This window comes from Triturus cristatus, chromosome 6 (assembly GCF_964204655.1).
Source record: "Triturus cristatus chromosome 6, aTriCri1.1, whole genome shotgun sequence".
In the NCBI taxonomy this organism is placed as follows: Eukaryota; Metazoa; Chordata; class Amphibia; order Caudata; family Salamandridae; genus Triturus; species Triturus cristatus.
Window position 1 is genome coordinate 931,595,824 of NC_140589.1, and position 21,685 is coordinate 931,617,508.

Genomic DNA, 21,685 nt, shown 5'->3' on the forward strand with positions numbered 1-21,685 from the left:
AGGTGTTCCTTTGTGTTAACACAACACTTGACTTTCTCCCACTTGAGACTTGACTCAGAGTCCCCTTGCATCTCTGGGTTGATAGAATTAAAAAGTTTCACTCCCATAGTAGCCGTATTTTACTTGACATTATATTAGCATTCATGTAGCTATCTTGAAATAGGTCCTTGCTGTATTCATACATTATTAGTAAGTGCAGATGTTATGTAAGTTAGGTTGACATCTGTGCCACCATTTTAGTTCTCGAAGACGCCATTTTGTATTATAATAGAAACTGTTACGTGCTCATTTACGAGAAATGGTCCTTGGTAAGTTTTGTTTCTCCAATGTTGAAACTTGCTCATTAACGCATGCCTTTTCTGTTACATCGAGGCCTTCTCCCACCTGTCTACAGGGCAGGATAGGTCAGACGACCTTGGATAGTAGATAACTTGCGCCAGGCAGCGGAATCGCAACTTATGTTCTGTACCCCATTGTATTACGACATCTACCAGTGTTTTTCCTTTGTAGGCGGGTCTTTGTGGGCACCGCAACATACATAATGTAACATCAGTCCTTTAACAACCATCATAGGAGGCTGGTCTGATTGGACTCCACTGCAGTGTACTTAGTGAATAAACTAGTCTGAGGGTGTTCTCTGCTGCGTCATCGACTCTTCATTTCTTGGAAGGCTAGAGGAGGTCGAGAGTGACCCGGGTTACCCTAGTGGGCTACTTCCTTCAGTTGGCACCCAAACAGGGACTCTACCAGGTGACCCATCCCACCTGTAGTCGGGTCGTGGGGGTCGGGGTTGCGTCCGTTTGGATGGGCGGATCTGGGATCCCCATATGTTAGAGCTTGGTTCTCGCGGCGGGTGGCTCCTCGTCTAGTGGTCATCTCGGCTGGGGTCCTGAAAAGGCGAAAGCCTTGGAGCTGACCGTTTGGCCTGAAGAGTCGGCAGTGGAGAATAACTTGTTTGACCTGTGTGCACCAGGTGAGTTATTTTGGTTTTTGGTATATGTAGCGCTGTCTTGGTTAACTTGATGGGTCTGTGGACCCTTCTGATACGGAGGGTTTTTGAACGCTCTGCCAGGCCAATTGTTGAATTTGGTTTCTTCTTGAAAAGGCCTGGGGCTAGAACCTATCTTGTCTTGGTGCAGTCTGTGGACTGCTTGTCTTGGTGCTGTCTGAGGACTGCTTTTTGAGAGCTCTTTGTTTGTGTGTGTTTTAATCGCGCATGTGTGTGTTGATTCAGGTGGAGAGTGAATGCGTCTGATGCTAGAATGCCTTATCGAAGTAAAGTGTTGTGCTTGGGGTGCCGCTGTTGTTCTGCTGAGCATCGGCTGGAGGAAAGGCAGCCTTCTCCTCCAGAAGGCACTCCGAGTTTTAAGATGTATGTGAAGCACGGTATTGGCCCTATTATGTTTTGTACATTATGGCACAAGTATGCGAGGGACAATACTGAGCTTCAGTGGCCATTGGATGGTACTTTTGATGAACAAAAACTGAATTATTTACAGGACAAATTGTTTGCTAGGAGAAGTAGGCAGTCGATGTTTAAAACCTTGCAGGTATGGCAGAAGGAAGCTAAGCAGCAACGTATAAGGGCTGAGAAGGAGTCTAGGAAGAAAGCAATGCAAACAGTGGTTCAGAAAGCTGTAGCTTATGACAGAGAACAAAGAGAGACATGTATTGAATGTGCAGATAGGAAGTTTTGATTACAATGTAATAAGTCCTATGTTGTTCGAGAGGAAGAGGATCCCTTTGTGTAGGATCTGCTGGAATCTCGCCCCCACCTCCCTATGCCCCGCAGAAAATACATGCTGTTGTTCCGTTGTCTCAGTCCCCTCTTGCTTCCCTGCCTTCTTCTGGTCCTTGTACAGATTCGACTGCTTCTACTCCAGCCTTGCCTGCCTCCTCTCCAGTTTCGCAAGCTGCAAATGGGGTGACTGCAGGCACCACCACAGCGTCTGCTATTCCTGTTTATGTTTCTTCCCCTTCTCTTACACCTACAACTCAGCCATTGTTAGCCTTGTCACCTATGTCTCTGTCTCCTGTGTCTTCCCCGAGTATTTCATCTCCAGTGTTGTGTAGTGTTGGGACACCGGTACACGGATCGGACACAGGGAATTGGGCAGCAACACGAGAGTGACTGGAGGAGTATTGATTAGATCTAATGTGGGTGAGGAGGAGAGAAAGATGGTGGCAAATCAGGCAGCGCAATAACCTCGGAGTCCGATTTATACTGTGGAGGATATATGGGATGTGATGAAAGATTTCGAGCCATTTGTGCAGCAGCATGCCCTTCAGCATATGTCGGCTACATTGATTGGTTTGTGGGAACAATGTATTGGTGGTACAGCTCCTCAAATTATTTATGACATTCAAGACCGTGTTTATTCAGCTGATATGGCCCCTACAGAGGTTTTCAATAATGTTGGGATACTTCTTGGTTATATTAAAAGATTATATCACCAAACTCCGACTACTGTGTCCCAATTTCCGATGAGAGAGGTGCATCCTGTTTTTCATCCCGAGATCCCAGAGCAGCATAATCAGAGAGGAGATGTTGTTCAGCAGCGGCTAGAGGCTCATTTTCAGGAACAGTGGGTCTATACCCCATGGAGGAGAAGTGAGGTGCTTGCTCTTAAGAGTCAGTTACCGGACCCTAGGAAAAATCCTACCACATACCATAAAGAATTAACAGAGGCTGCCTCCTCATCAGTTATGACTTTAGCAGACATTGAGATGTTTTTCAGGCTTTTGGTGCCAATTGACATTTGGTGGCAGGTGCATATGCAGGATCATGTAGTGGAGCTGGGTGGCACTTTAGACGACATTAAGGCATGGGATAAGAAGAGAAAGGCTGGTTAAAAGCCTAAAGCTGAAATTTTGGCTTTGCATTCTCTTATCCCACCTAGACGACTGGATTGGGACAAGTTAACGGCATTTCGTCAGAAGAAAGAGGAGAGTGTGTCTGATTTTTTCACTCTTTTTTAAGGGTTGTTCTTGGATTTCAGTGGGCAGGATTTGTCAGTCGAAGGCGGTGTTTGTTTGTTGATAGGTTTGTTACGAATTTGCTTCCTGAAATTGCGGCTCTGCTGCAAGCTTCTAAGAGTACTTGGACTACTTCTTCCCCTTCAGTGATATTGAGTATGGCTCAGTATTATGAACATCGAGAAAATGAGGAAAAAGACAAGGTAGAGAAAAAGAGTAAGGATTTGAAGACAAGCGTGTTGCTACAGCAGGTTGCAAGGGGGTCTGGAAGGGGCCGAAGTACTGGCTGGCTCAAAGGTCACAGAGTGATGGTAGAGGTGGTGCGCCCCTGGGGCCGAATCAGTGTGCGTATTGTAAAAAGGAGGGACATTGGCGAAGCAAGTGTCCTGATCTGTTACAGATGCTTGCCTTACCCAGGGGGCGGGGTTCAGGTGGAAGGGGCCATGGGGTGGTTGGTCGGGATGAGGCTCAAGCTGGTGCATCTTCAGGGGGTCGTTCAGATCACAAATATTTCAATAACCCCCCGGGGAAGGCAGTACTATCATGACGAATATGATATGGATGAAGTTACAGGGATGTCCTATAACTAGGACAGCAAGGGACCCATCCTAATTCCTGTAGATCAGCATGGTCCTTATTTCACGGCAGATTTGCATGGTTCAGCACAGAAAGGTTTGGGTGGATACTGGTGCAATGAATAACTCTGTTTCTTATTCGCTGGTCCCCGGGGCAGCCCTGTCTGGCCGTAATAATATCTCAGTAGGTTTTTCAGGCGTACCAGTTGTGTGCCCCATTTCCTGACCTCTTGCTTTTACTGTTGGTCCTTTTACTGTGGACTCCCCATTTTTGTTGACGGCACATCATGGGAAAAATGTATTAGGATTGGATTTGTTGAAGAAGTTACATGCTATCATTTATTGTTCTCTGGATGGCATTTATATGACTTTCGGACCTAATGTGGTTAGTGCAAAACAGTGTTTGGCGAAAGATGCACCCCTTTCTGCTGAATTTAAGGATGTGCCGTCCTCATTGTGGGCCACAGGGGATACGGAAGTGTGGTTGTTGCAGATACCACTGGTTTCTATAAAGGTCAAAGATAATGTTGTGCTCCCTCGTATTCCCCAATACAAAATATCACAGGCTGGGGAACAGGCTTTGATGCAGATTATATAGGACCTAATCAAATTGGGGGTGGTTGAGGAGACAGTAGAGATCGTGTGCAATAGCCCCATTCTCCCTATTCTTAAAAAGACACCTGTGGATTCCCCTGATGCACATCCTGATGTCTATCGTTTTGTGATTGATCTGTGGAAAATAAACAAAATAGATGTCCCTCAGTTTCCGGTAGTCCCTGATATTACAGTCCTTTTAACAATGATTCCTTCCACAGCTAAATTCCTTTCTGTCATTGATTTGGAAAATGCTTTTTTCAGTACTCCTGTTCATCCAGACAGTTGGCATTTATTTAGCTTCGCTCTGGCCGGCAGGAGTTTTGAATTCTGTAGAGTTCCTCAGGGGTACACTGAAAGTCATAGTATTTATAGCCAAGCTTTGAAAATTCAATTGGATACTCTCTCTCTTCCCGCAGGTAATGTATTATTGCAATACGTAGATGACCTTTTGATAGCCTCCGAAACCGAAGAGGGTTGTCGGGATGCCACGGTACAATTATTACTGTATTTGGCGAAAAATTGACATAAAGTGTCCCTTTCAAAGTTCCAATATTGTCAACAGCAGGTCACCTATTTAGGTCACCTGCTGTCGAAGGAGGGTCGGAGGCTAACACCTGAACGAGTTGATGCCATTGTTAAGATGCATGTTCCTGTGACTCAGAGGGACGTGAGTGCTTTCATAGGCATCACCTTGTATTGTGGGCACTGGATACCTGCTTATTCTTTATTAATACAGCCTATACTTCGCTTAACAACTAAAGATGTGTATGAACCTCTTCCTTGAACACATGAATGTCAGCATGCTTTTGAACAATTAAAAGTTGCGCTTTGTTCTGCACCTGTGCTAGGTACGCCTGATTATATGAAGCCTTTCATGCTGTACATACACAAAATGGCTGGGTGTGCGCTTTCAGTGTTAACACAAGCTTTTGGAGGTAAGCAGAGGCCGTGTGCATATTTTTCTGCCTAGCTTGACCCTGTTGCCGGAGCCCTTCCGAGTTGTTTAAGAGTCGCGGCGATCTCTATTCGATAATTGGTAGGGCTCATCCTTAATCATGATTTCACAGTAATGGTACCACATGCTGTGGATGTACTTTTGAACAAAACAAAGACGCAGCACCTTACCAGTGCTCATCTGACTGGTTAGGAATTAACATTATTCGCACCTCATATTACTATCAAAAGATGTGCCACATTGAATCCAGCCACGTTACTACCCCTCCCTTCGGAAGAAGAGGACAAAGATGTCCATGATTGTCTATTTCGTACTGAGGAGGAGACGAAGGGACGGGTACAGCTGACTGATGTTCCCTTATCTGACCCTCAAGGGGAATTATATGTCAATGGCTCTTGTTTCAAATTGTCTGATGGCACCACTACAGCGTCGTATGCTATTACCACGCTGCGCACTGTAGTTGAGACATCGCGTGTTCCTCACCAATCAGCGCAAGCTGCTGTTGCAGCGTGGTGGACAAGATTTGCATATTCTCCTTATGTCACAGATTCTTATTCACAACAGCTCATTCATACACTCATTCATTGGTGGGGTCCATAACACCAACACACTCGTAATTCAATATCTTTTCATGAATCTGTACATAGGAGAATAAGGCGCTGGACATGTGGGTACCTTATTACCTCTCAGGATTAAATTGTATTTACATTATATACACCTTATACATATACAACTTCAGAATCCGGACTTTATCATCAAAGCACTGGTTGATGGTAAATTAGAACCCGCTAAATCACTATTTAAGCCTAGGAAACATTTGGTATTTTCAGTAAATAATTAAAGAACCACAAACTAATTTCTTAATATTTCAATTGTTATTTATCTAATCAATAAAAACTTCTTACGTTTGCATTTATTAGCTAAGCTCATAATATAAAATTCTAGTTTTATTAAAGAGAAATCATACATTTAGAAAATAATCATTAATTAGGAAAAAAGCAATTAATCAGTTACCAACTAGAAAGCGATGATGGTCTCAGATCAAATAGAGAGTTCCCCGCATTCTCAAGTAAAACTCCCTGGACAGGCTGTCTGACCCAAAGCAAAGGATCAAACCGTCAGGCAGAAATATAGGATGCACAGCAAACTCCTCTCCCAAAGCCAAATAAACCCAAGGCAAACCAACGGATCAATACCAGCTCAGTGCAACCCAACGCCACGAATGATCAACGCAATAGACGACACCCAATGGCGGATGATGGCTTCTTATACCATTTTTCCCTCTTACTTCATACTAACACGGCAACATTTAGGGGCAGAGAAAATGTTCTGATTGGACAGTTTGGGGTTATCTGTAGGTTATTGAAAGTTTTCTCAGTGAAAAACCTGTTCTTCAAGATGACTTGGCATGGGAAGGTGCAAATTGTTAAGTTTCATTCGGGCTCCCAGGCGAGAGCAGCGAATGTAGCACTTCAAGGAAAAGAAGTCATTGCTTCACAGGTTCTGTATTGTCCTTTCCGCTGTTCCCACATAGTCATGTATTTGGCTGGCAGTCAATTCCAATTCCTGCCCTTGGTAGGGAATACGGTGTCAGAAGTTCAGGTTACTTGGTGATCTCCAGGCCCATCCAGGCATGCGCAGAAATCGTCACGCTCACATGGTGGCATCTGCTTCAGAGAACGCCATCTTGAGTACTGCGGCCTAGTAGGCCCGAACACCAACTTAACCAAAAATAGACATAACAGTAATTAAAATATAGAAATGAAGATGCTAATGTTTAAACCCACACTAATCCCATCATATATTAGTATTTTCCTTGCTGTGGCAACATTTAAAGCAATAATACTTACCATCTGATGAATTTAACCCCTTCGCTGCTGCGGACATTCCGCTGCAGCGCTGGGGGGGGGCAGGGGGGCAGCGCGGTGGGCCTGTGCTCATGACGGAGCCGCTCCGTCATGAGCCACAGTTGAGCTGTGCTCATGACGGAACGGTTCCGTCATGACTCCGCCCATTTGCGTTGTCCCCTCGCACAGGCGGGGAAACAGCGACGCGCAGGCGGAGCGGCCGCCAACAGGATTGTCATGACGGAACCGTTCCGTCATGAGCACACGGCAACCGTGGCTCATGACGGAACGGTTCCGTCATGAGCGGGGAAGGGGTTAAAGCACAGACAATCACAAAGCAACATAAATCATGCAATTCTTCTATTTCACCACAATCTAAGATTAGTTTGCGTACCATAGTTATTAATTAATTATTTATTCTGCCATGCAATTAGCAATTGAGTCCCACGTGTATCTCGTGTTTATCAAGGTGCAAAAGTTGATTAATACATTTTCACTGCAAACATGTTACTTAAATGATTTTTAGAATGATTACGCAATTAGTTACATGCAAATTAGAGGAGGTATACAAAATGTTGTTTTACCTGCTCCATCAATCACCCCTTTGGTGATTTTAAACATCACCACTACTCACTAATTTCACTAAATTTAGCTACGGAAATGGTTTTATTCAATTCCACTTGCATTTGTTAATTTAAATCATATTGTTCTCCATATTGTTCTCTTTTGTTTTCTTGTACACATTATCTTGCAACTCTTCTAATTCTATTACTACTATTTCTCTTTCTCTTATTTCCTTCTCTTTCTTTTTCCTGTTTTCTCTTTTTATCTTATTTAGTAATGTTCTTCTTTTCATGCACACACATTCTAATCCTAATATTAACACAAAAATAATCACAAAGGTTACAGGTATCAGTATTGTTCCCACAAAGGAGCTACCTAGTTTTGTTCATAGATTCTTAATAGTGGAAAAACCCTTACCAAGTTTCTCCCATACACCTTCAACCTCCATTGGAACAATTTCTTCATGCAAATCAGTTATATTTTTAATATATTTATTTAGGTTCTGACTTTCGTCAGGAATATAAGTAGAGCAATGTTGTACTTTCAGCATTCCACAGACTCCTCCCTCTTTTGCCAATAAAATGTCAAGGGCAAGTCGATTTTGCATTGCCATAGCTCTCATGGCAACCATTTCGGTATTTACCATTAAGAACCCTCCAGCGGTGCTTGTTGATAAATGATCCACAACTGTAGACAATTTTCTAATTTTATGTGCATTCAGAGATATTCCAACTGCTGGTATCAGTGCTCCAAAAATATCCCCAATAATTTCTGACCAACTCTCCCTCCTTCTACGAGTTAGTTGTCTACCTACATCATGCAATCCGTCATTTCCCCTTTCCACGTGAAATATTTTTGGAAAGACCAGGCCCACATAACAAGTCCCATACCAATGGTCCGGAATCTATAATAAGCTCTGTTCCCACAAATGTAATATATTCCAGGGAATACTGGATCTTTTCCTCCTTTAAATCCCCATCCTCCTATGATTCTGTATAAATCATGGCACTCACTTGCTCCTACAAAATAATTATCATATACAGTATTATCTCTACTTACGCATAACTTCCCTTTCTGGGGCCAATCTAAAGCCATTGCTGGGTTTGTTTCTCCCTTTAAATGATTTTCCTTCCCAACATCCCAAAATGTTGTTTCCATCTTTTCCCCAGTCACCTTCTTTTGCATTTTAATTCTCCTCTCCTCTACCATAATCAGGAAAGTTTTCTCTTCTTTTCTCAAACTACAAGTAAGGTTATTCCTAAACACTTCTTCTAAAGTTAATTTGCTTTTCTCTGGGAAGAATTCACCAAGAGTTTTACCAGGCTTTACCCTGTTTAATTCGGGAACTACGGGAATTTGTGAGAAAATATTATCTATATAAGTGTAACAGTATTCTAATTTTCCTGTTTTATAAAAAAAACTGGCTAAAACATTACAAGTTATCCCATATGTCAAAGGAAGGTGATGATAAGTGACACCTTCTGATACAGATGCAGGTAACTGCATGCATACGTAGCAGTCTCTAACATCCATTGTTTTTACATATTCGTACAACAATTTTGAAAAGACATTGTTAGAAAAATTATTTATAGACTTATCTTTCTGAAATTCTGTTTTATCTACCAATTTTGTGAGATGACTGTCATCTGCCTTTGCATCATTAGTTCCATTTACTGTGTGTCCACCTATATCTTCAAATGTTACTCTAAATGAAATTGTTATTGCCAATATAATCCACACAAGCATTAATAATCCTATACAACAAAAACACATTTTACACCATCTTTGGAGAAATCCACATGTTGGAGTTCTATTCTCATTGTATGCCATTTTGGTAATGATCAGTGTCTTTTGACTTAACCTCTTTCTTCAACGATTTACCTTTGTCTAAACCTAAGGCTTTAGTTGCCTACTTGGTTCTTTTGTGGTCATGTGTCTTGTCCGGCTTTTAATTCCTTTTGATTTCTTTTTGTCACACAATCCATGTGTGAATCGTCCTTATCTTTAGGTTCACAGTCCTTGTTCAGAATTTCCTGATCATCCGTTTCTTTTCTAGTGTCAGACAAGATAACTCTCAGAATTTCCGAATCTTCTTCTTCTTTGTCCACCTCTTGCACAGTCACTCTTAGACTTTCTTGGCTATCAGCTTCCTCTTGTATATCAGGAAGTGCCACATATGTCCATTCCGATGACTTGTACTTTAGGTTTGGTTTCTTTATCCTCTTTGTGCTTTGCAAGTGCTTCTGATCTGTGTCCTTTTGTTTCTCTTGACTAGACACTTTATTCACTTATTCAGCATTATCAGGCTTTATTCTGGTCAGTCGGTATCTCAACCTCTTGATTTTGTTGGGCCAAATATCTTCTTTCAAAGGCCTTTTCAATTTAGTTCCCTTCCTTTCTCGCTCTGTTTTCAAGCTCTTTTCCTCAAAATTCTTCCACCTTTTCACTTTCTTCTGATTCTGTCTCCGTCTGGATTTCACCTTCTTTGGATTTTATCCTCACTATTTCAGGTTCACTGTCAGTACCTATCGCTCCTCGTGTTTCTTCCACACAATCTTCATGCTGACTATCTGTCCCTTTTTCTACCTGTGTGTGTCGTGTCCCTACACATCCTTGGGTTTCTTCCACAATTAATTCACCCTCACTCTCTGTATCTAATTCCTCACCTTCTATCTCTATGATTTTGGGGGGAATTTCTCTTGTGCTTGTACTCGGGATTTATTTTCCAAAGTTTACTTGTTCAGTTCTTCCATTATCTTGACTTGTTCTTTCTTGTATTCCCACTGGTTCTGTCTCGGATTCAGAGCTTGTATCAGAAATTTCAAGTCGTCTTCTCAGTGGTATATTTTCTTGTCCAACAATTTGACTTGGACCCTCTTCCCCTGTTTCTGGGTTCCGTCTTGTTCTCATTTGTTCCGATTCTGATTCGGAACTAGTATCTGATACTTCTCTTTGTTCCTCTTCAGATTGATCTTCCGGATTTGGGACTCGAAGAGTGTGACTGGCAGGAATCCAGTTCTTCACCCCTGCACACTTCATAGCAGTTGTTGTTGTCAGAATCACTTGTCGTGGTCTTCCCCAGTGTGGAACCAGCCATTTTCGTCTTGGGTGTACCTTTGTGCGGATCCAATCTCTAGGACTCAAGTCATGAGCTGGCTTCTTTTCAAGAGTGGTCGCATCTGGTCCAACCTGATGAAACACAGAATGTACCATATCAGCCAATCCTTTGCAATAATCCAAGACGAAGTAATCAGATATAGGCAACAGTTTGTTGACAGGAATGAAAACATGTCTCATTTCTCTACCCATGATAATTTCATTGGGGCTCAGACCCGTTTTTTAAATCAGGAATTGATCTTAGGCTCATTAGAACCAAAGGCAAAACATCTGGCCATTTTAGACCTGTGGCCAAACACATTTTCCCCAATCGGTTCTTTATGGTGCCATTCACTTGTTCTACCACTCCAGAAGCCTCTGGTCAGTAGGCACCATACAATTTTTGTTGTACATTTAATGCTTCACAAATCAATTGTATAATTTCATTCTGAAAATGTGTCCCTCTATCTGTTTCAATCGTTACTGGAAAACCAAATCTAGGAATGAACTCTCTCAGTAAGAGTTTCGCTACAGTAACTCCCTCATTCCTTCAGGTCGGGTAAGCCTCAACCCAACGAGAAAACAGACAGACAATCACCAGTACATATCTTAGCCTGTTGCAAGAAGGCATTTTAATCAAATCAAGCTGCATACGAGTGAAAGGACCTCCCTCCCGTCCTATGGTTCCCAGGCTCACTACAGTTTTCCTTCCTGGATTGAATTGCTGGCATATGAGACATCTTTGGCAAAGGCTCTCAGCTATAAGCCGAAACTTTGCATTATACCAAGTTTGCTTAAAAAGTCTAATCATGGCATTTCTGCCTATGTGGGCCTGCCCATGGTACATCCGTGCCATGGTAGAGATCATGCTATCAGGCATTACTGGTCTTCCATCTCTATAAACTCAAACTCTGTCTACTTCTCTTTGTGTACATCCTGATTTTATCCACTGTTTCTTCTCCTCTTCCCCTGCCTCTTCCTGTAACTGTCTAACTTCATCCCATGTACTTACAGTGTTAGTAAAAAGCAAGGGACATAAATCCATTTCCTTTTCCCTGTTACAATTCAAGGAAGTTTGATTTCGTGCACAATATTGCGCTAGATCATTGGCAAATTCATTGCCTGCTGACACATAATCAGTTCCTTTTCTGTGTGCGCTACATTTTATAACAGCTATCTGTTTAGGCAGCTGTATCTCCGCAAGTAATTTTCCAACTATTTCTGCATTTCTAATCGGTGTTCCACTCGACGTCAAGAAACCTCTTTGGGACCAAATTTGCCCAAAATCATGCACCACTGCAAACCCATACTGGCTGTCAGTAACCACAGTGACTCGCAAATTCTTTCCCAACTTGCATGCTCTAATTAGTGCAAATAACTCGGCAACTTGAGCAGATCGTACTCCTTTCAAACAAGATGCTTCTAACACAGTCGCTACAGTGCACACAGCATATGCAGCACTTAAAATCCCTTCTCCAGTTCTTAGGCATGAACCACACACAAACATCACACAGTCACTGTCTTTCAGAGGCACATCTTTTATGTCCGGGTGCGGTTTGGTGCAAAAATCAAGCACTTCCAAACAATCATGATCAACTTAATCTTTCACCTCTGCATTCACAGCATCAGGTAGTAATGTCGATGGGTTCACATTAATGCATCTTACAAGACTCACATTTGTAGCACCCAAAATCACCTTTTCGTATTTAGTTAGACGACTATGTGTCATTAACTGTGTTTTACTTCTTGTCAAAAGGATTGCCACATCATGGGGAACAAACACTCTCACAGGGTATCCCATTACAATTTCTTCACTTTGTTCCAAACTCTTACAGGTGGCAGCCACTGCTTTCAAACATCCAGGCAATGCCACAGCTACTGGATCTAGTACAGCTGATAAATATGCAATCGGATGTCTCAATCTTCCATGTCTCTGTACTAATACGGAAAGAGCACATCCATCTCTCTCACTGCAATAAAGCTCAAATTCTTTTTCCTAATCAGGCATTCCAAGAGCCAGTGCTTCACACAAGCTGTCTCTCAATTGTTTAAAAGATTTCATCTCTTCTTTATCCAGCTCAAGGGGATCTTTCACATCACTCTTTGTCAAGCGTACCAATGGTTTTGCGATCAGCGAGAAATTGCTGATCCACTGTCAACAGTATCCCACCATTCCAAGAAACATTCTGACTTCTCTCTGTGTCATTGGGGCTCTCATTCCTTTAATGATTTTAATTCTGTCCATTGTTACTTTTCTCAGGCCTTTTTCAATCTTATGACCTAAGTATTGTACCTCTTTCTGACAAAACTGCAATTTTTATGGTGATACTTTAAGTCCTCCATCTGCCAAATGATTTAACAGTGCAGCTGTGTAAACCACGCATGCTTCTCGCGTCTTCGATCCCACTAATAGGTGATCGATGTATTGAACAAGCACTGAACTTTCTGGCATTGTTAGATCTTCCAGTGACTTCTTTAAAATCTGATTAAATATAGAAGAACTCTCTGTATACGCTTGAGGGATATGGCACCATGCCAAAATACGCTCACCGAACCGGAACGCAAAACTTTGTTGGCTATCAGGGTGCAATGGAATAGAAAAGAAAGCTTGACACAAGTCAATGACTGTGTACCATTCTGCATCATGAGGAATCTGATATAGAATTACTGAAGGATTTGGCACAATGGGACAGCAGGGAACAACAATTTTATTCACCTTTCTCAAATCCTGTACTATCCTAAAAGTCCCATTTGGCTTTTTCAAACCCATGATCGGAGAGTTAAATGGACTGCTTATTATCTCTCTCAGAATTCCTTGATCAAACATTCTGTCTATTACAGGTGTTACTCCTGCAATTATTTCTGGTGTTAGTTTATACTGAGGAATATTCGGGTAATTTACTCCTTCTTTTACAGTTATCTTCACAGGATCTACTCTTTTCATTAATCCAACATCTTCTCCTGCGAAATCCCACACTTCTGTTTTCACTGTCTCTTTTAACTCTTGAGGTAATCCTTGTGGATCAAATACAGCAAATGCCTCAGTAATTTCCGGCTCTAAATTTGCCATTGTCATTTTATACAGTAAATCATCGTCTGGAGTTCCAAAGGCTATACCATCAGGTGTACAAAAGATGGTACAGTTCATCTTACGGAGTAAGTCCCTTCCTAACAGATTTACAGGACTAGTGTCACAAACTACGAAACGATGCATATCAGCAAATTTCCCTATTCTAACCTTCACCAGATCAGTAAGATAAGCTTTTATCTGTTTATTTGAAACTCCGACTACTTGGATTGTTTCACCCGAGAGCGGAAGATTTTTCACTTCAGCTGATCTAACAGTTGAACGAGTAGCACCAGTATCCACTAGGAAAGCAATGTTTACTTCATTCACCTTTCCATCTACAAAGGGTCCTGTCTGGTCTACCTCTAGAGTTGCGCCAAGTACGCACTCCTCTTCCTCTCCTAGGCACCATCAATAACTCTCTTCTGACTCACTGTCATCGTGTTGCAGCCAATACTGCGAACTGGCAACAGCGCGCGGTAGCTTTGTTACCTGTCGTTGTAGAATCCTGTCTCATTACTGTATCTTTGAGGATTTACGTTCTGCGGAAAAGGTGGCTTTGGCAACTGACACTGTTGGGAAACAACCTGCTGCTGTCACGGCGGTTGGCAACTCACATTCATTCTGCACCTGTGGATTTAATGATGAATTATCACCATTAGCTTTTGGTGGTAATTTACACTCGGATTTCCAATGCCCTAATTTTCTGCAATTATGACACGGCCATTTATTTTTAGCTTCATCTATGCTGATCTATCCTTTTCCTTTCCCAATATTAGGTTTTGGTCTTGCTTGCCCTATTCCATTGGCTTGTTCAATTAACTGGTCTTCTTGTCGTTCCGCTACTTTAACCTGTACCGACATTGCCTTGTCTTTCAACTTACGCTGTTTGGCTTCAATTTCATCACTAAAATATTTTGCATGTCGTAACACCTCGTCTATCTTTTTGTTTTGCCAATCTACTGTATGCTGTTTAATTATTTCACTAACTTCAGGTCTTAAACCATAAACAAATCTGTAAACAAAATGACTCAAATCCTTTTCACTCAATTTCTCATCTCCACTGTATTGTTTAAATCCAACAGTAACCTTTCGTAATATGCATGCACTGATTCTTTAACCTTCTGGTGAGTTCTGTCGATCTTTACCCAATCAGTTTCTTTTGGAGGTACTTTATTTTTCAGAAAAGTAATAACCTGATCATATTTTTTCATTACTTCTGGATCTGGGGCTCCCGTCTTAGGATCTCTAGGATACTCTTGTGTCGGCCAATCTATTGTAATCTTACATTCTGCCCATAAATCTGCAGGCACAATTATATCAAAAAGACCATTCAGATCTATCCATAATACTTTTGAAAGTTTGACAAATCTATCTACCTGTCTGTACCATTCAATTTCTCTCATGGGACATTCTTTTACTACTGGCTCTTTTTCTCTCATTGGGAAAGCTAGAGAGGCCTTATCTGTGGTTTCCTATCTCCTTCTAAACCATCTACTTTTCCATCGATCCACATCACCCCATTTTCTTAGTAACGCAATTAATTCTTTAATTTGGGTCAATCTCCCTGCAGTATTCAAGTTTTCAATATATTTTTCAGAAAAATCTACCCTATATGGTTTCTGTAATGACCTGATTTTTTTCAAAATCTATTCCCATTTCACTCGCTGTCTCTTCTAGCTTTTCATGTAAAGTCCTTGCTCTCCAAGTAAAGCTTTTACATAAAAACATTAGTTCCTCATCTTGATATGCTTTTAATTTTTCAGTTGGAATTGTTCCTACAATTAATTCTTCTAAATTCACCTTTAATTTTGCCACATCTAAAGGTTGTGGTTCTGTATCCTTTTTCTGTAAACTCCTTAACCAGTCACTTAATTCTTCAGATGTTGGTCCTTCAGGGGTTGTCGCTATTTTCATTTTATCTGACATTCCCTTTGGGGTTTCAGTCGCTGATTCTGTTGCCATAGGTGTTTTATTTGCTGGACTTTGATTTACAGTTGAATTTTTAGGGGTACTTAATCCTGATATTCCTGCAGTAACCTTCCACTCATTTTCTCCTGAACTACTCCTTTCTTTCTCCTTTTGCATACTGCCATTATATGGGACCGTTAAACAATGCTCACTATCCTTTTGTTTATCAAAAACAGGTATCACTGGTCCTATAGTTACAGGCACAGTCACTGCTTCCATATTCTTTGTTAACTCTCTAATCTTTTCAGTTAATTCCAGTGTAGTTCTAGCTAATTCTGCAGATTTTTCGTTTTCAATTCTTACTGTCTGTGAGATTTCTGCATCTTTAAACGGATTATTTTTCCCAAATTTATTCGGCATTTGTTCAAAATTCGTATTCGTTACAGTCTCCTGTGGTGGTGCACTTGCCGTCATCAACGCAGAATCCTGTTAATATGGAGTTTTTTTTTATAGAACATGTCCTCCAGCACTTCATCCTCTGATTCACTCACTCCATATCTGTAGCCTTCTGACCCTGTGCTATTTCTCTTTTCTGTGCATTTTCTGCCACTCATCTCTCTAGCATTTCACAAGGGAAACATACAATCTGTCATACTTGCATTTCGCCATCTTCTCATTCTGTCATCATGACTTTCTTGACCACAATGTATACCAAATATATAATTATACCTTCTCCCACTCCGATGCGTTTCCCTTTCATACATCTCTTCTTCCCATTCAGTCAAAACCTCAAATTGGGTAGGTCTGGGTTTCGGTTCTAATCTCATCATTCTATCTCTTAAATTTCGTAGTACTGCCAAACTAGATTAACCATTTTCCGGAAACGCTAACACTCCATCATCTCTGGTATACTTTGCCCAATTCTTCAACCAAATACATGTATGATAACCATATTTCGCTACCATAAAAGATGCAGGCGTTTTCGGTTGAGGAAGTATCTGTCCTTCCCTAGTTACAATCTGCTTATCCTTTTTAATTAGGCCTTTGATCTTTCCAAACCATGATTTCTTCTCCTTCTCAGGTGGATCGTAGTACATCATTTTTATTTTCAAAAGTTCTTAATCAACTTAAGCTTCTCAAATCCCTCTCTACGGCTTCTCCGTATTCTGACCAATCCCAGCGCAACTCACACTAACGCACCAATCCGGAGCATCTACGTCACCCCGTAATTCTCCAATCCCAGCGCAACTCACACTAAAGCACCAATCCTGTACGTCTACGTCACTCTGGTAATTCTCCACTCCCAGCGCATCTCACACTAACGCACTAATCAGTGAACGCTTTGTCTGTCTGTAGCTGACCAATCCCAGCGCAGTCTTTCTGACGTCAGCCTCCCTCACTACTCCTGCTCTTGCTGACCCCTTCTTTACAAACAATTTCAGCAAACTTTTCTTTTCTTTAATCAAAACCTGTTAGTAACAACATAAAACATCTCCATTGCCCGTTTCGCTAAACCAAAGAGATAGTTTGTATTCATTTACACAAGAATTCTGTCTTTCCAGTAGGCAGCGCTTACCTCTAACCTACCACAGAATTTTCCGTTACGCCGATAAAGTAGCACTTCCCTCTACCTTACCCTTCTATCAAGCAAAAGGCAAACCTGTTTCTCTGGGGATAAAACATATGTGGAGACTACAATGCTCCTGAGAATTAAGGCCACGGTTTCACAAGAGAACCTATTACTATACCACTCACACACATCCATACAGAGATTTCCCTAATATAACACAATTCCGTGTTATTACAATTCTTGAAACCAGACAACGTTCAATTCCATGTGGCTTCTCTAGCCACATAAATCCACTCCCTACTTCCCGGAAGCTTCAAATTTCCGACTACACTTAACATAAACAATACTCACCATAAAGTGTTAAACATAAATCGATAATCACCAAACCAATACAATAATATCCATCCTCTGCTACCAAGAAATCTGTTGCAGCGCGGTGGACAAGATTAGGATATTCTCCTTATGTCACAGATTCTTATTCACAACAGCTCATTCATACACTCATTCATTGGTGGACCCATAACACCAACACACTCGTCCTTCAATATCTTTTCACGAATCTGTACTCGGGAGAATAAGGCGCTGGACATGTGGGTACCTTATTACCAATCACAATTTAATTGTATTTACATTATATACACCTTCTACATATACATCAGAATCCGGACTTTAACATCAAGGCACTCCACCAGTTGGTCGATGGACCAATTAGTTGGACTGGTTGATGGTGAATTAGAACCCGCTAAATCACAATTAAAGCCTAGGAAACATTTGGTATTTTCTGTAGTTAATTAAAGAACCACAAACTAATTTCTCACTATTTCAATTGTTATTTATCTAATCAATAAAAACTTCTTACGTTTGCATTTATTAACTACAGCTCATAATATAAAATTCTAGTTTTATTAAAGAGAAATCACACATTTAGAAAATAATCATTAATTAGGAAAAATGCAATTAATCAGTTACCAAATAGCAAGCAATGATGGTCTCAGATCAAATAGAGAGTTCCCCGCATTCTCAAGTAAAACTCACTGGACAGGCTGTCTGACCCACAGCAAAGGATCAAACCGTAAGGCAGAAATAAAGGATGCACAGCAAACCCCTCTCCCAAAGCCAAATAAACCCAAGGCAAACCAACGGATCAATACCAGCTCAGTGCCACTCAACCCCACGAATGATCAACCCAATAGACGACACCCATGGGCGGATGATGGCTTCTTATACCCTTTTTCCCTCTTACTTCATACTAACACGGCAACATTTAGGGGCAGAGAAAATGTTCTGATTGGACAGTTCGGGGTTATCTGTAGGTTATTGAAAGTTTTCTCAATGAAAAACCTGTTCTTCAAGATGACTTGGCATGGGAAGGTGCAAATTGTTAAGTTTCATTTGGGCTCCCAGGCGAGAGCAGCGAATGTAGCACTTCAAGGAAAAGAAGTCATTGCTTCACAGGTTCTTTATTGTCCTTTCCGCTGTTCCCACATAGTCATGTATTTGGCTGGCAGTCAATTCCAATTCCTACCCTTGGTAGGGAACACGGTGTCAGAATTTCAGGTTACTTGGTGATATCCAGGGCCATCCGAGCATGCGCAAAAATCATCGCGCTCACATGGTGGCATCTGCTTCAGAGAACGCCATCTTGAGTGCTGCGGCTTAGTAGGCCCGAATGCCAATTTAAGCAAAAATAGACATAACCGTAATTAAAATATAGAAATGAAGATGCTAATGTTTAAACCCACACTAATCCCATTATATATTAGTATTTTCCTAGCTGTGGCAACATTTAAAGCAATAATACTTACCATTTGATGAATTTAAAGCACAGACAATCACAAAGCAACATAAGTCATGCAATTCTACTATTTCACCACAATCTATGATTAGTTTGTGTACCATAGTTAATTAATTAATTATTCTGCCATGCAATTAGCAATTTAGTCCCACGTGTATCTCGTGTTTATCAAGGTGCAAAAGTTGATTAATACATTTTCACTGCAAACATGTTACTTAAATTATTTTTAGAATGATTACTTAATTAGTTACATGCAAATTAGAGGAGGTATACAAAAAATTGTTTTACCTGCTCCATCAGTGCCGAGCTAATAGCTCTTTTGCGAGCATGTGAATTAAGTGAAGGGCTGACTGTCAACCTCTATACTGACAGCCAGTATGCCTTTGGGGTGGCCCATAATTTTGGACACCTCTGGGCAGAGAGAGGATTCTTGACTTCACATGGGACCAAGATACAACACGGTCTATTGATAGAGAGGCTTTTGACTCTTCCCAAACGACTGGTAATAGTGAAATGTAGTGCTCATAAAGCAATTATTGCTGATGCGGGGAGAGGAAATGCCTTTGCAGATCAGATAGCGAAAGAGACAGCCAGGTCGAGAACGCCGAAAATATTTGTGACAGGACCTGTAAGATGGGTACCAGATGTTGCTATGTTTGAGAATTCATTGGAGAGTGTTAGGGAAATACAGAGTGAGGCAACAGTTGAGGAGTTGTCAGTGTGGCAGGAGAGTACAGGGTGTCTAAATGACAAAGGATGGATGCTATCTGATGCATACGTACTTCCCATAGTTACCAATGGCACATGGTCCGGCTCATATTAGTGCCAAAGGCATTATCAAATTGCTAGATCCTGTGTGGCAAAATGACAATATTTCTAAGGTTGCTGCTCATCTGATGACACACTGTATGGTTTGTTTGAAACACAATCCTGGGAGGGGTACCCATTTAGTAAATGGATTGAGGCTTACCCAACAAAGGAAAACACTGCCATGGTAACAGCAAAGGCTCTTATTAAGGAGTTTTCTCTGTGCTGCGGCTTGCCCAGTTTGATTTGGAGTGACAACGGAAGTCACTTCAATGCAAAGGTGATCAAACTGGTGTACGATGGTTTGCACATCGAGCAAAAATATCATGCAGCCAATCACCCTCAGTCAGCAGGTTTAGTTGAGAAGTACAACAGTACTTTCAAGCAAAAATTGGCAACAATTAGGGAAAGTACTGGGTTGCAATGGCCAGATGCCTTACCCCTTGCCCTGTTGTCCACCAGAATGACAGCCCATCATTCTAGAATAGGATTATCACCCTATGAGGTGTTTTTTGGTCGTCCAGCAAATGTGTGGGGTGTCCCTAGACCAAAGAAGTTTTCTGAAATAGATTATCCTCTGCTTATCGATTATTTGTATGAACTCACTAAAAGCTTGCATTCTATTCACCAACAGATACATGAAGCTTTGCCTTCAGCACCTGAGGGGCCCAGGCACACCATTCAGCCTGGTGATTTAATCCTTGTGAAAAACTTTCTGAGACGAGACAGTTTGGAGCCTAGATGGAAGGGACCGTATCTGGTCCTCAACACAACGAGGACGGCGGTAAGAGTGAAGGGCCGGAAGCACTGGATTCATGCTTCTCACTGCAGACGGGTGCCGTTACCCCTTCCCTACGACGGTTGAGTGCATGAAGGCATTGGAGACCATGAGACGGAGAAAGTTCCACGTTTTGTTCCGTTCTCCGATGCCCAAATAGTTTGGGCACAGACAGAGGAAGAAAATGATACCGTTCTGAATGCGGCAGTCCGCACAGAAATTAGGGCTGCCCAGGTCTCCTCTTCATCTGATCCACAGAAGCCTGTGTCTCAGTCCCCGGCGTCCCCTGAATTTCAGATTCTTCTCTGAGATGAGACAGTGCCTGGAGTAGAAAGGTACAATTTGCGTCCTTGACTGAAGGGTAGTGCACCAGAAGAGAAGTGAGTGTAGTAGGGATGGACTTCATTGGATAAGATTAGTGCAATGCCCCTTGTTTCTGCATTTTTCCAATTAGACTAGGGATTGCAAGATTTGGTGCACTGCCTGTGACGCAGGACAGGATAGGCTGAGGGTTCTTTCCCAAGAAGGGATGGTGCCCTATCCTGAGGATAGTGAACATTTGCTGATGGGTTGTAACAGTGTGGCTCCACCGCGACGTGCTCAATAGCATCACCGAGGATTGGACAATAAAAGCCTGCCAGGGAGCCTTGGAACGGACCTTGATTCTTTTTGACGTTTTGTCTTTTTGTTTTTTGTGTACTTTCCATCATTGGCTCCATTGTAGGACGTCTCTTTCTTTGGTGATTTTATTAGCAAATTTGTGATAAACATGTATCTGTGTGGTCTTCCTCTTGCAGAAGATGAACAGCTTTCTGTTGCCCTGCGCTCGGGGCAGATTCGTTTTGAATGGTTGCTCAGGAAGAAAATATTTTGGGCTGTAGGTATATTGTTGTTTTTATTGGTGGGAGGGGGCTGTTCTGGGCATTGGAGTGCTTTGGAGTTACCTCATCATGTGTTTTATATCAGACATTTTCCTCAGATTGTAATAAAAGAACTATCCATTACAATGTTTTCTTAGACATACACAGAAAATTCTTTGGGGATAATACAGCTTGTTATCCCACTGATTCTGTCACAAATTTATGGAATGCTTATCCCTTATCATTGGTGAATTATACATATGTTCGTCCTCCCCATTTCGTAGAGG

General features: G+C 41.6%; 1 long non-coding RNA gene across 1 annotated transcript in view; it reads left to right on the forward strand.

Moving 5' to 3' along the window:
• Nucleotides 1–21,441, forward strand: part of LOC146820809 (uncharacterized) — a 144,682-nt gene extending 123,241 nt beyond the window's left edge. The window contains exon 4 of the long non-coding RNA XR_014962626.1: nucleotides 20,395–21,441. This is a non-coding gene — a long non-coding RNA (uncharacterized LOC146820809). The remainder of the gene's footprint in view (nucleotides 1–20,394) is intronic.
• The last annotated feature ends 244 nt before the right edge of the window (nucleotides 21,442–21,685 follow it).